The following is a 13443-nucleotide window of genomic DNA, read 5'->3' on the forward strand; positions in this document are numbered from 1 at the left end:
AAGGTCATCTCCAGTAATCCTGATCTAAATCTGGCCACTAGATCCAGTTGGTTATGGAGAAAGTGAGTCTGGTAACTTAGTACAGCACCTACTTAATCAAAATCCAATTCAGGTGTTTGTTAAGACATCCCTTCTCTGATGTAATGGTCTTCTTCAAGAACTAATGTCAATTATCATCATCATCATGTGAAATATAGAAAGGAAACCCTAAGCAGTGCCCATTAGTGGTCAAAAGCAAGACTCAAGGAAATGTCTCCCACACTGGTTTTAGAGGAATATTTCCTCAGCTATTTTTAACATCAGCCTTAGACTTAAACTTTGAAATTAACTTTTCCCTCCTATTAATTATAGTTACTTTGATAGGGATATTCCCAGGTCAGATCAGAAAACCAAATTTCAGGTGGAATGTAAACACATGTGCACCAAGTTTTCACTTTTGCTCTAAGATTTTAAATGACATGCCTCATCCACTGTCAGTGGTCCCAGGAGAGTGTCATTCCTCTTTCTATTGTCTCTGACTCCATCTTCTAATCCAATAAAACATGGCAGAAACACAAAGCCCAACTCAACGCCAAATCATTACCCATATTATCTGATTAACCTTGGGGATATTTACTGAAGTGGATCTAAGGAGGTAGAATACTTTAAACACAACAGATATCAGACCCAGAACCTGAAAAGACTTGCAAGGCACTTCTACTACTGGGACTGCTCTCCCGATCCCAATTCTGTTCTTTGTTCAGAGATTAGGCTCAATTTACGCTATCCCCTGATTTTCACTCAATTCGCCTACTGCTTTCGCTTCTACCAGACCCTGGAAGACTCTGACCTATTTCCTCCGTAGCTTAGCCTTTTCTCTCTATCTTTGGTAAGGACTGGTATTTAAGCTTTGACCAAGCCTGGGATCTCTGGAGATATTCAATCAGCATTTATTAAGTCTCTTTTTGTGCCAAGCACTGTTTTAAATGCTGGGGATGAAAAAAAAGGGGCAAGGTTTCCGGCGGCGCCTGGGCCGGGTTTCCTTCCCGGCCATCGGGGAGCGCCGAGCGGGAAGACGATGGGTGGCCGCCGCGCTCTGGCGCAGAGCGAGCTCCGGAGGCGCCCTGGCCGCGGCCGGGGGAGGGGGGCCGGGCCCGGCCGGGGCGCTGGCCAGGCCGGGCTGGCGGGAGCGGCTAGGCGCCTGGGTCCGCGGGCTGCTGCAGGACTACGCCGAGGCCTGCGAGGACGCGGCTGCGGCGGCGCCGTAAGCGGGGCTGCTGGGCGGCGCGGCCGCCTGCGTTGCGGGCCCCGGAGGAAGCGTCCTTCGAGGAGGCGCTGCTGGACGCGGCGGGCACCCTCTGCTGCTGGCGCCCGGCACCCGCAACCCGGCCTCGGAGGCGCGCGTGCAGCGGCTGCTGTGGCTGCGGGGCCGCGGCCGCCTGCGCCACCGCAACCTGGGCCTGGGCTCGCTGCTCTGCGAGGCGCCCTGCGGCCCCGGGGCCAGCCTCTACCAGGCGCGCTGCCGCCACCTGCAGCCGCGCTGGGCCGACTTCCCGGGAAGGGACGCGGGCTTCCTGGGCCGCTGGTGGGTGCTGAGCGCCAAGATGCGGGACTTGGACTTCAATGAGGCCGAGTACCGCCACCTGCCGCCGCACCTGCGCACGCTGGCCGAGCACCAGCGGCGCTCCGAGGCCAACCTGCCGGTGGTGCTCACGGAGGACCAGGTGGACCAGGCCCTGTGGGAGGAGCAAGTCCGGCAGAAGGAGAAGAAGGACAGGCTAATGCTGGGCCAGGCGGCCGCCCTCGGAGGTGCCCCACTGCGGACGCCCGACCGGGGAGCTTGAGGGAAATAAACCGCTTTGGCTTCTCTTCTCTCTCTTCCCATCTTTGTACCCTTCGTAAATAAAATCGGTACTGTTTGGTGTACCGGATAAGTCTTGCTTTGGTTTTCCTCAGGTATCATCCAGGCTCCTCCTGTTCCTTTCTTGTCACTCAATTTGGGAGGAAATCAGCTGCTACAGTAAAACAGTCAAACACAGACCTCTGCATCCCTCCCTCCTGCCCCCAAATCTTCCTCTTGTCTATCTTCTCCATTATCTTTAAGGATGACTCCACAATCCCAGGCACTGAACTTGCAAGCACATTGTCATCCTCCATTCCTCACACATACCCCTACCCATTTCCACCTTCTTAACATCTATGTCCTCTTCTCTGCTACTGCCATTCTGCTGCTACAAATCCCTTTTCTGCTCAGGACAGGACTCCTGCCCAACCCTGCCTCAAGTATCTCTCTACTTCAATCAGTTCTGCAATCAGCTGATCTTTAAGTACAGATCTGACCCTATCACACATGCCTCCCGCCCCCCCCCCCCCCCCTTTGCAGGAAACTCCTTTGGGGCCCTTACTTCAAAAAACAAATTTAGAATTCATTGTTTGGCTTCTAAAGATTTTCGTAATTTGACCCCATAGTTTAGCAGGAACCTTTCCAGTCTTCTTCCTACCCATACTTGGAACTCTTTGTTACTTCTGATTTTTCTAGAGTCCTTTAGGTTCCAACTAAAATGGATTATTTTCTATGTGCACTAGCACGTGGTCTCCTTCATTAGACTGGTAGTTCTTGATAGCAAAGCCTGTTTCTTGCCTTGATCTGTATCTCCACACTTAGCAGAATGCCTACCACTGTCACGGGTTTTGTTAAACTGATGTTCAGTCAATCAATCAAAAAAAAAAAGAGGCAAAGGACATTTCTTGTCCTCAAGAGACTTACAGTCTAATGGGGGGGGGGGTGGCAGAGAGACAATACAAAGTAAACTATCATCATTTCCTAGAATAAGAGGTCCTTGACAGACCAATGGCCTTAAGAGCAAAATCAATCCCATTGTTTCTTCTCACTAATCCATTCTCAAACTCCAGCATTCTTTCTATTATGAGTCCCCCTGGAATGGAGGCAGAAATAGAAAATGGGAAGCAGTGTTGGGGGGGACAGGTTTGAGGGGGAATGAGGGAGAAATGGAGGCAAATAGAGATATAAGAGAGGGAAGCAGATAGGAGAAAGGAGAAGGGAGGGGTGAAGATACGGGAAATGTTGAGGGAAAAGGAGGAGATAGAGAGGTGAAGATTAGCAAAAGCTAGTTAGAAGAGATGAGAGAAGGCTGGGTTAGAGAAGACATGGGGAAAATGGGTGAAATAAGAGAGTATGGTGAGTTGGCATAGCAGGAAAGAAGGGTTGGAAGATAATGTAGTAGACAAAGAATCTCTCTCCCCACACTTTCCTATTTCTGAGGCCTCTCTGTTTGCTTGCTCCCATAGCTTTCTCAAGTCCACCTTCTCCCATATCATGAAAGCCACATCCCATGCCTCTCATTCCTCATAATGATGAACTATGATTTCAGCCATGTCAGTATTATCAGACTTTTGCATCGGATTCCCTAGAGATTCTGAGAAATTTCTCTCTAGGGGGAGAATCAGCCAGATATAATTTGAATTTCTTGAGATCCTCATTGTTCAACTCTTCTAAGTATTGCACCAGTCTGCAATAGACACTTTTTTAATGGGGTTGTGACTTGCCCAAGGATACATAGTTAGGTAATAAGTGTCTGAGGTAAATTTGAACTCCAGTCCTCCTGACTCCAGGGCCCGTGCTCTATCCACTGCACCATCTAGCTGCCTCCAGCAGACACTCTCAATCATATCTTCCCAGGGTCAGTCTCAATAGCATATGGTAGAAAAAATTCTTATCTTGAGAGGAAATTGTGATCAGCAGGTTAAAACCACTTTATTGTCTACTACTTGATTCACTACTTAATTACACTTTAATTTTCTGAGTAATCTTTATTAAATACCTCCTACTCTAGGAAAGTACAGAGAACTCATTAAGGAGGAAGCCTAAGCAAGCCTAAACTTTTAGTGCTCTTTTAGAGAAATCATACTGCATGGCTTCTCCCCTCTAGTCTCCCACTCTAATATCCCTTTCTCATATTATAATTCTTACTCATTTCTACCAGTGTATTCATCATTCTTTCCAAGATTTCCTAAGCCAATAAATTTCAAATACTTCTCCAATACAGTAGCTCTCAATAGGAGAGAAAGAGAAAGTAGAAAGCGTCTCACAGATCAATAGATTTGTCCTAAAAAAAGCAAGAGTTCAAGTGGTGATTCTGGTCAAGATTGATAAAGACAGGCAATATTTCTTAATATTCAATTTCACTTCCCCATCATTAATTCAAAAAGGGCCCATCAGACTACTGAGTGAGAGGTTGAAGAACTGGGGTTATATGAGAAATCAAGATGGATAAGGGATGCCTGAGTCTGGAAGAAATTTCAGAGAATTTTCATAGCAGGAAAAGCGGGGAATAAAGAGAGATTTAGGTTTGAATCTTACTCCTGGAAATAACTAGATGTAAAATCTTAAGCAATGGCTTCATAACTATAGACCTCAGTTTCCTCAACTAGACCATAAAATTGGTTGACATATATAGTCCACTGAGGTTTACAAAGAGCTTTATATGCATTTCTCATCATAATAATCCTACCAACTTAACTATTCCATGCATGTTGAAAATAAGTCTAGGAGTGGTTTATTAAATTTTTCACAGTCACAGAGCCAGTATGAATCAGAAGAAGGAGTCAAATCCAAGGCCCATTTGTCTCTTAAATCCAATATACTTTCCAATAATTCATGGTGTACTAGATGAGTTGCAAGATTCTTTTTAGCACCAAATTCTCATACTCTTAATGATTATGAGAAAATCTCCAGGTTTTGCTACTATTATTACTCTATTATTTGCCGAAACTAATTTCAGTCCACACAAAATAAATAGGATTTTAAGGGTCCTAGGGATGGAAAAAGAGCCCAGTGATCTTTGAAGGTTGATCTACATAGACATTCACATCCATACAGTTCCAGGTCTTTCTATTCTTTTTTTCATATATATTCCTTCAATATACTTGAAAATTATCCTCAAGCTTAGCAATGGTCTTAGCTCTGTTGTGCTGAATCCCAAATCTAATTCACTCAGTCATAATAACATAGATGGAAATAAAACTACTATATTTATAATCCTAAAATCTCACTCCCTTATGAACATCTCTATGAAGGAATAAAAGAAGGTCAGGATGGAGGAAAAAAGGAGTGAAGAAAGTAAAGAAAGAAAGAAGGAAGGAAGGGAGACAGAAAGAATAGAAGTAAAGAGAGGGAGAAAAGGAAGGAGGGAGGGGAAAAGAAGAGGAAGAAAAGGAGAGAGGGAAGAAGGATTGATGGAGAGCAGGAAGGAAGGATAGAAGAAAAATTAAAATTAAAAAATCTAAAGGAAGCTTGGGATGGAAAAATAATACAGAAAAGGACAACAACATCAATGGAAAGAATAACAAGAAAAAACAAACTTGAATGCTACAAAACTATAATGAACAAAATTAGGGACAAAAGGAGATATGGAAAGGCACCTCTTGTTCCTCTATTCCTCCTTTCCAAGGGATCTATAGATATAGAAAAATGAAAATATTGTCAAACTTTGTCAGTATTTTCTTATTTTCATGAATTTTTACAGCTATTATTTACTCTCTGCAGGTTCAGTGGAAAGTGACAAAAGGGTCACATTGAGAAATGTAATATAAAAGCAGTTGTCAGTAAATTTTTTTCCTTTAAAAAAATTGCCTCGGGACTAATCAGTACTTTGTTTTCTTTCTTATTAACAAGGGATAACAATATTTCCATTATCTACCAGTATTCAGAGGAAACTGATTTACAGTTTAAAAGTATATCTGTACCTTTAGTCTCATTAATCATATCCTTTCTCTGAGGACAACTTCTCTTGCATGCTCTGAGTATCTTTTTTAGATTTTGTTTAAGACCTGCACTGAAAGCATTCTGGGAACAGGGCTGACATACTGACTAAATGCAACAAGAGTAGTGAGGGAGTTCAGCCTCTGGGGCTGTATCATAGAAAGGGACAAGGTTTGGGGTAATTTCAATTCAACTCTATAAAAGGAACTTTAACAAACATTTCCTAAGTATCTCCTAGCTGGTAGCCCAATACTAGGTACAGGAGATAAGAGAAATGGTCCCTAGCTTCAAGGTGCTTATGTTCTACTGGAGAGGATAATACACATGCACAAAGTAACAAAGACAAGGGGATTTGTGGAGATACAAGTTAAGGATTTGAGGAATCAGAAAATAGCAGAGCCTCCCCCTTCCCCCAGCCAGGACTTTTATTTAGAAACAGCATAATAGAGGGAACAATGCAGTACTTAACTCCTTAGTCAGTCACCTGGTACCCCAAACTTAGAGGAGGTCCAACACAGCATCTCATTGAAAGCCTACTTGTCTCTCAGGGATCATTTACCTCAGCAATCTCTGATATAATTTTTCTTAGTGAGAATTTTGCTCAGATTGTACAGAGGAGCCCTGGGTTGATCTTCTTTGTCCCTTCCCATGACCGCAGTACTGTGACTAAGTTGTGAGGATGCAGGAAGTTTTATCCTGGAAGGCAGATACCCTTTTCAGGAGTGCCTGGTGCTCCAGATGTTGTTCTCCTTTGATAAAAGAAAGGGACTTGACGTCAACAATCTTGAAAAGTCTCTCCTTACCCTCCTTGCTCAGGATCTTTTCTGATGTATAAAGTACTTTGTAAACCACAAAAGCATAGGAGTGATTATGTTTAATATTATTCATATGAGAGTAGTTGAATATAGTGGATAAAATATAAACTTGGGAGTCAGGAGACCTGAGTTCCAGTCCTGTCTTTGATACTTACTGGTTGGGTGAATCTGGGCAAGTGCAATTTCTCTGTCCCAGGAAACTCTCTAAGAATCCAAGGACAGGACAATTCCACATTTTCTTTGATAGAGAGGCTTTTCCTGTTATTAAATTTCTACATTCATAAATCTCAAACCCATGAAATTATAAAGATCCATGAACAACATAGCAAAAGTCTGGATTAGGAAGCCATATCATAAAGTACTCATAATTCAGACCAGACCCACTGGAAGTATCAGAAGCCTTCTCAGTGTAATGTGAGGGATATCAGAAAGTCCCTCTGAATTCATATTTCACCTTCATTTCCCTGTCAGAATCTAAGGACTCTCATACCCTGACATTCTCTTAAGATAATCTGTAATGGGATAGGGTAAACAGGCAGATATATATGGCCATATAACAGTAAGGTCAACTCTGAGGTCTTCAGTTTGGTAGACAAACTAATAATACCTCCTCTTCCCTACTCTTTCTTTCAGAGTTTCCAAAACACTGAGAAAGCTCTGACATATTCATCATCCTTTTCATCTATATATACATCCCTGGAAAGCACATTGAAAGGTAAGTGAACTTATCCAGTGGCATTCAAAATCTTTCTATTTACTGTAACCATGGTTCCATATATGAATAATGTGTTACTGGCTAGTAGAGAACTCTTTTTTCTTGATGTTAATTTTAAGATGAAAATTAACACATGCAGTAGAGAATCAATCTATATTATATTGCATTTCAGTCTCAGAAGTTGCATTGACTGCCTAATTATCTGCAAAGAAAACATAGAGTATTGTTTTTCTGCTTTAGCCATCACTGGGAGCCTTTTCAATTCACATAATTACATAATTTAGCATGAGGGCAGTAGTTGACCTTGATGTATTGGGTTATACAGAGTGTTTAGGGAAGACTAGGACATCTGATGTGAAGGCTTTTTCACCTTTGCTGTCTAACTACTACCTGTCATCCAGGATCCAAGAAGCTATAGCATGTGCAGTGGTCATAAACCAGGAATCTGTTTTGGCAGATGGGATAAATCAGGTTGAGGATAACTGACAGGCTTCAAACCTATAGGTGAATCAGAGAGGTGTTTGCCCTAAGCATGTGAAAATGTTTCCAGTGGAATGAATAGATATGAATAATTTGTTCCAGAGGGTCAGATAGATGGCTGAAGCAAACACTGTGGTGTACTTGAAGTCTGGTTAGACTTGGAGGTGCCAAGGCCATCACTGCATCCTGAGTTATTGTCAGTTGACTTGATTTATTTTATTGCCACTGGACAGCAATGACTCAAAGATAGAATGAGCCCTATGACTGCATAACTCTGCTTCATTTAAATTCAGTTTATATATGAGTTAAAATATATCACCCAAACATGTTTACTATTTTATACTTTACTATTTACTATTTCTTTATTGCATTATTTTGTTCCTACTCAAAAGTTCTGTGGCAATGTGACAATATAACAGGTATAGATACACTGGAAGCTATAGTAAGAAACCTGCATACAAGTGACCCAAGCAATAAAGTCATTTTACTAGACTGAAAACCAAGGTACCACCTTACTCCTTTCAGATTGACTTCAATGATGTAAACAAAAGGAAAATGGCACATGTTGGAGATGTAGAAAAATTGGAACATTAATCCACTGTTGAAGGACTGTCAACTAATTCATCCATTTTGAAGAGCAATCTGGAATTATTCCCAAAGACATATAAAAATTAATATATCCTTTGATGCAACAATACCACTTCTAAGCCTGTGTTAGAGGAAACTGCTTTACAGTTTAAAAATATATCTTTACCTTTGGTCCCATTGTTCATATCCTTTCTCTGAGGACAACTTCTCTTGAATACTCTGCGTATCTTTTAAGATCCTGTTCAAGACCTGCACTGAAAGCATTCTGGGAACAGGGCTGACATACTGACTAAATGCAATAGTTTTACTAAATGTAAAAGGTACATATTAAAAATGTTTATAGCATTTTTCTTTATTGTGGCAAAGAACTGGATATTGAGAAGATGCCCTTCAATGAGGGAATGGCCAACAAGTTGTGGTACAAGATTGTGAGGGAATATCACTGTGATATAAGAAATGATGATCTGTTTGATTTTAGAAAAAAAAACACACATGAAATAATGAAAAGTGAAATGAGCAGAATCAAGAGAACATTGTATGTAGTAATAGCAACAATGTCCGAAGAACAATCAAATTATTCTGAGTATGATAAATACTCTAATCAACCAGAAAAGATCTATCAAGGAAGGTGCTACCTACCTATAGTAAAAGAGCTGATAAATAGAAGTGTGGTTTATAAATATTTACAAATCTGTGTCAAATGGTGGCCTTCTCTAAGTGTGAGATGGAAAGGAAGAGTTAAGAACTTAAAAGGCAACAGAAGATAAATCATTTATTAAAAAAAATACTATTGTGTTTCCTTGCTTCTGAATATTGCAAACTTAATCTGTTCCCATATCTTTTTAAAACTTAGTACTAAATGATTTTTAATGCTTAGTTCTTTAGAGTAAATATTGAGATCTAGTATTAATGAACCTCCTTGCTTCCCAGGTTTTTATTATTATCTTTGTAATTTTTGACCTTTCACTCATCCATGCAAATTTAATTGTTTCAAGTTTTCTTACATATATACTTTAGAGATTCTGATTGGGAAAACATTCAATCAAGCCATGAGCAACTAATATATTTCCAGTTATTTAGATTTGTTTGTATAACTGCAATGAGTTATAAGATGATTCATATGATAAGATGAATCTTCAAAGATACAAAGTATTTTGTAGCTTCTGTGGTTATTATTGATGGAAATTTTACTATTTTAGCTCTTCTTTCAAGATTTTATTATTTGTATACAGAATGCTGATAATAGGGGGGAGTGAGGTGGTGCTGTGGATAGAGCATTGGCCCTGGACTTGGGAGGACCTGATTTCAAATCTGGCCTCAGACACTTAATAATTACCTAGCTGTGTGACCCTGGGCAAGTCACTTAACCCCAATGTCTGACAAAAATCAAAACATAAACAAATAAAAGTAATGCTGACAAATTTCTTTGGATCTATCTTATATCTTGCAACTTTGCTGATACTATATTATTTTTATTTCAGTCTTCAGAGCTCTCTAAGTATACTTTCATATATGCTATAGAAAATGATAATTTTGTTTTCTCTTTACTTCTAACTGAATTCATTGATGTTTTTTCTGTTATGAATATATTCATTTCTACATAATGTGAAATAGCAGTGGTAGTACTATATGCCCCTCCCTTTTTTGTCTCTGATCTTAATGCAGAGACTTCTAATATTTTCCCCCCATGAAATATGGTGTTTATTTATATATTCTAGAATTTATATAAACATCATGATTTATATTAAGGTAAACTGAGGCAAAGGTTTGATCACATTCAATTTATTGATAAGGACAGCAGTTACCAATAAAAGGGAACTTAGCACTTCAGCAATATAAACAACCCTGACTAAGGGCTGCCAGATCATTTTTGTACTGAAAGGAGCCATAAAAACTAGAAAGCAGCATCATAGAAGATAGCTACAAAACCAGAAGCAACAAAGATATGGGCATAATATGATTGGCTGGAGATTTGAAATTCAAAGTTAACCCCTCTGCCCACATGTTCCCTAGGAAATTCTGATTGATTTAGTCCACCTGCAAAAGTAATTAAGGACATGTATAATCATGGTATATAATAATACATTTCATCTCACTGGTTGTCAATAATAACTAGTGGTTTAGAGAATATTGGCTTTCTTTTTCATGGAAAGGATTACAATATTTTATTTTTCTATTATTTAAACAGTATTTTCTTTTTTATCAAAATTTATTTAAGGCAATTGGGTTAAGTGACTTGCCCAAGGTCACAGAGCTAGGTAATTATTATGTGTCTGAGGTCAAATTTGAACTCAGGTCCTCCTGCCTCCAGGACCAGTGCTCTATCCACCGTGCCACCTAGTTGCTTCTTAGTATTTTCTTTTTTTCCCAATTACATATAATGGAATATTTTGCATTCAATTTTACAAGATTTTTGAATTTCAAATTTTTCTCTCTCCCCACTCTTCTGAAATTGGTAGGAAGTTTGTTATAGTTTATACATATGCCATAACATACAGCATATTTCCATATTAGTCTTAGTTGTTAAAGAAGAAACAGATAAAAGGAAAAAATAGCTGTGCAAAAAAATAAAGTAATTGGAGAAAATATGCTCCAATCTGCATTCAGAGTCCATCACTTCTTTATCTGGATATGGATACCATTTTGATCATGAGTCTTTTGTTTTGTATAGGGTTTCTTTTAATTAAAAAAATTATTTATATGAAAATGAAATTTTAAACAACTCAATGAGGAAGACAAAACTTCTGAACAACTCAAAAACAAAGAAACCTGACTTCCACCGTCAGTTACCTGAAATGGGTAATTGCGTTTCTACTGTAATTCACTGAATGAAGTAAAGTTAGCAAAATACAGATGTCATTTTGAAAATCTAATCTGAGTAGAGTTTGGCAGTGTTCTTCCTAGAACCACTGTATACAGTACCATAACTATATATGAATGACTCATCTGCTGTGAGATTGTTCACAGATATTATTCAAGCATTGACCATTCACACCCTCAACATGAACTGAAGCATACAAACTCTTATAAACTGTTATAAACATAATGAACAGAATTCATAGAAATCCAGGAAAATGCTACTTATATTATTGGGTAAATTAAATTTTTAATTTTTTTATTGGTTGATACTAGTAGAAATTATGGTTGGTTGTTATTTTGGACAAATGCAAAAAGGAATCAGGAAATTAAAACCTTTAGTTCCATTCTTCTTCATGGGATATATTTTCTGGTGAAATAAAAAAGTTTTTTATGTTCATGGAGATATTAATGTCATAGTTAGGGAGTCAGACTTTATACCTAATCCTGTGAAGCTATCTAATTGGGGAAGTTGTAGAATATTGTCATTGTCCCTGAGACAGTAGCATTCAAGATGTCCATGTCTTCTAAAGTTCTGTCATTTTCTGAAACAGGTATGACCTTCCATGCATGTCTGGATCAGGAAAATTTGCATAAATATGTTGACATACCTGATACACATAAGGTCCAATAACTTTGAGATGATACAAAGCATGTCCTACTTCCCTCTGATGTTGCTAACGATGTTTGACCTACTGTGAGGAGTGGACTAGAAAGGTTGAACCTGGGACAGAATACCAGAAACTGTTAATGTTTAATGTGATCAGAACAAAGCCAGGGACCAAAGCATTATGAAACAGTATCATAGATCATAGTGGAGACAGTGTATACAAGAGTTCTTTCCCCAATCTTATTACTATTGGAGTGATCAGTAGTATCAGGAATAGCCCTTCTCAAGTATGCCAAGTCCCATTGTCCCAATGGAAGTTGTTGATATAGAACATTTCCCTGGTGTAAATCATGGACCCAGAAAGTCCAAAAGGTCCAGTCTAGACTGCTTCACCTTTATTGTGGAGTTCAAAGTATTTCACAAATGAGATATATGTAATTCCTCCTTGGTCTGTTTCAATGATAGAATAAGGGCAAAGAAAGGACATCTGGTCTTTTAAGATGGTTTCCATAACTTTTTGCAAATCACAGATTGAAGCTCCTCATTCATGTGTTGGATTTAGTCTGAACTCTGAGGGAGGTAAGGAGTAAGTAATTTTAGTCACCCTTAGACAGGAATAACTCTGAATGAGGACAGTCAGGAGAGTGAGTGTCCTTGGCAGAGTCAATGCATGCCAGTGGGACAAAAGTGAGGGGAAAATTTTCTTCAAAAGTGTTGTTACAACAAATCCAACCCTGACCAGAGATCTAAGGTAGAGCAGCACCAGTCCAGTGAATTAGTCAATAATAATGAGCCGTAGTTGAGAGTACCCAGAGTTAGACATACAGATGAAATCAATTTGTATGCATTCAAAAGAGACATAAACTATAGAGCAGACTCTCTGCATGGAAGTCATGATATCGGGGGTAACTGAAACCCTCCTAATCAAATCTCAAGTTCCCCAAAGCTGATATGGCCTCCCTTAATGAACAGCCAGAAATAGCTGGAATGACAACCTCCATACGAGGAGTGATTTGCTCTCTCTAGTCACCCAATCAGCCCCTTGCAATCTGTTTGGTCTTAAACTGATGCTTCTGATTCTCAATTTCAGAGTCACTGTTGGAAAGAGATGCTATCACCAGGAGGGAAGAGATTAAAAATATGTGTAGTGCCTTTCAGGGCAGCAGCATGACTGACAGCAAATGCATACAAGTCAGTACTTTTACTTTGGCTAGATGACATGCCTGGATAATATAGACAAGCTCAGCAGTTCGGGCTCTGAGACTAGAGGACAGTAAAGCCTCCAAGACAGTGTCATGGTCAGATGCCATGGTACCACCAATGTAGCAAGCAACATTTATCATAGAAGAACACCTGAAAGATATATCAGGATTTTGCAAAGAAATTTCAATTAGATCATCTCAGAATGTTCAAGTCATGCCTCCTACTGAAACACAGTCATACAGAGGCTTTCTAGTGACTTGAAAATCAGAGAGCAATGGGGATGGACTGAGAATGGCATGACAAAGGTGATATTTTTATTATCACTTCATATTTGACATGTCTGATCTGAAAACATCCTGTGAAGAATGAAGTAAGAGAGTATCAAATACATGGGGATGCTACACCATCAAGATCA

General features: G+C 39.5%; 1 protein-coding gene and 1 pseudogene across 1 annotated transcript in view; one reads left to right on the plus strand and one right to left on the minus strand.

Moving 5' to 3' along the window:
- The window catches only part of LOC141508601 (NACHT, LRR and PYD domains-containing protein 1a-like), a 275129-nt gene that overhangs the window by 119991 nt on the left and 141695 nt on the right, over nucleotides 1-13443 (minus strand).
- On the plus strand, nucleotides 975-1823 carry LOC141510242 (mitochondrial import inner membrane translocase subunit Tim29 pseudogene; annotated as a pseudogene).

Source organism: Macrotis lagotis, chromosome 1 (genome assembly GCF_037893015.1).
Source record: "Macrotis lagotis isolate mMagLag1 chromosome 1, bilby.v1.9.chrom.fasta, whole genome shotgun sequence".
Classification (NCBI taxonomy): Eukaryota; Metazoa; Chordata; class Mammalia; order Peramelemorphia; family Peramelidae; genus Macrotis; species Macrotis lagotis.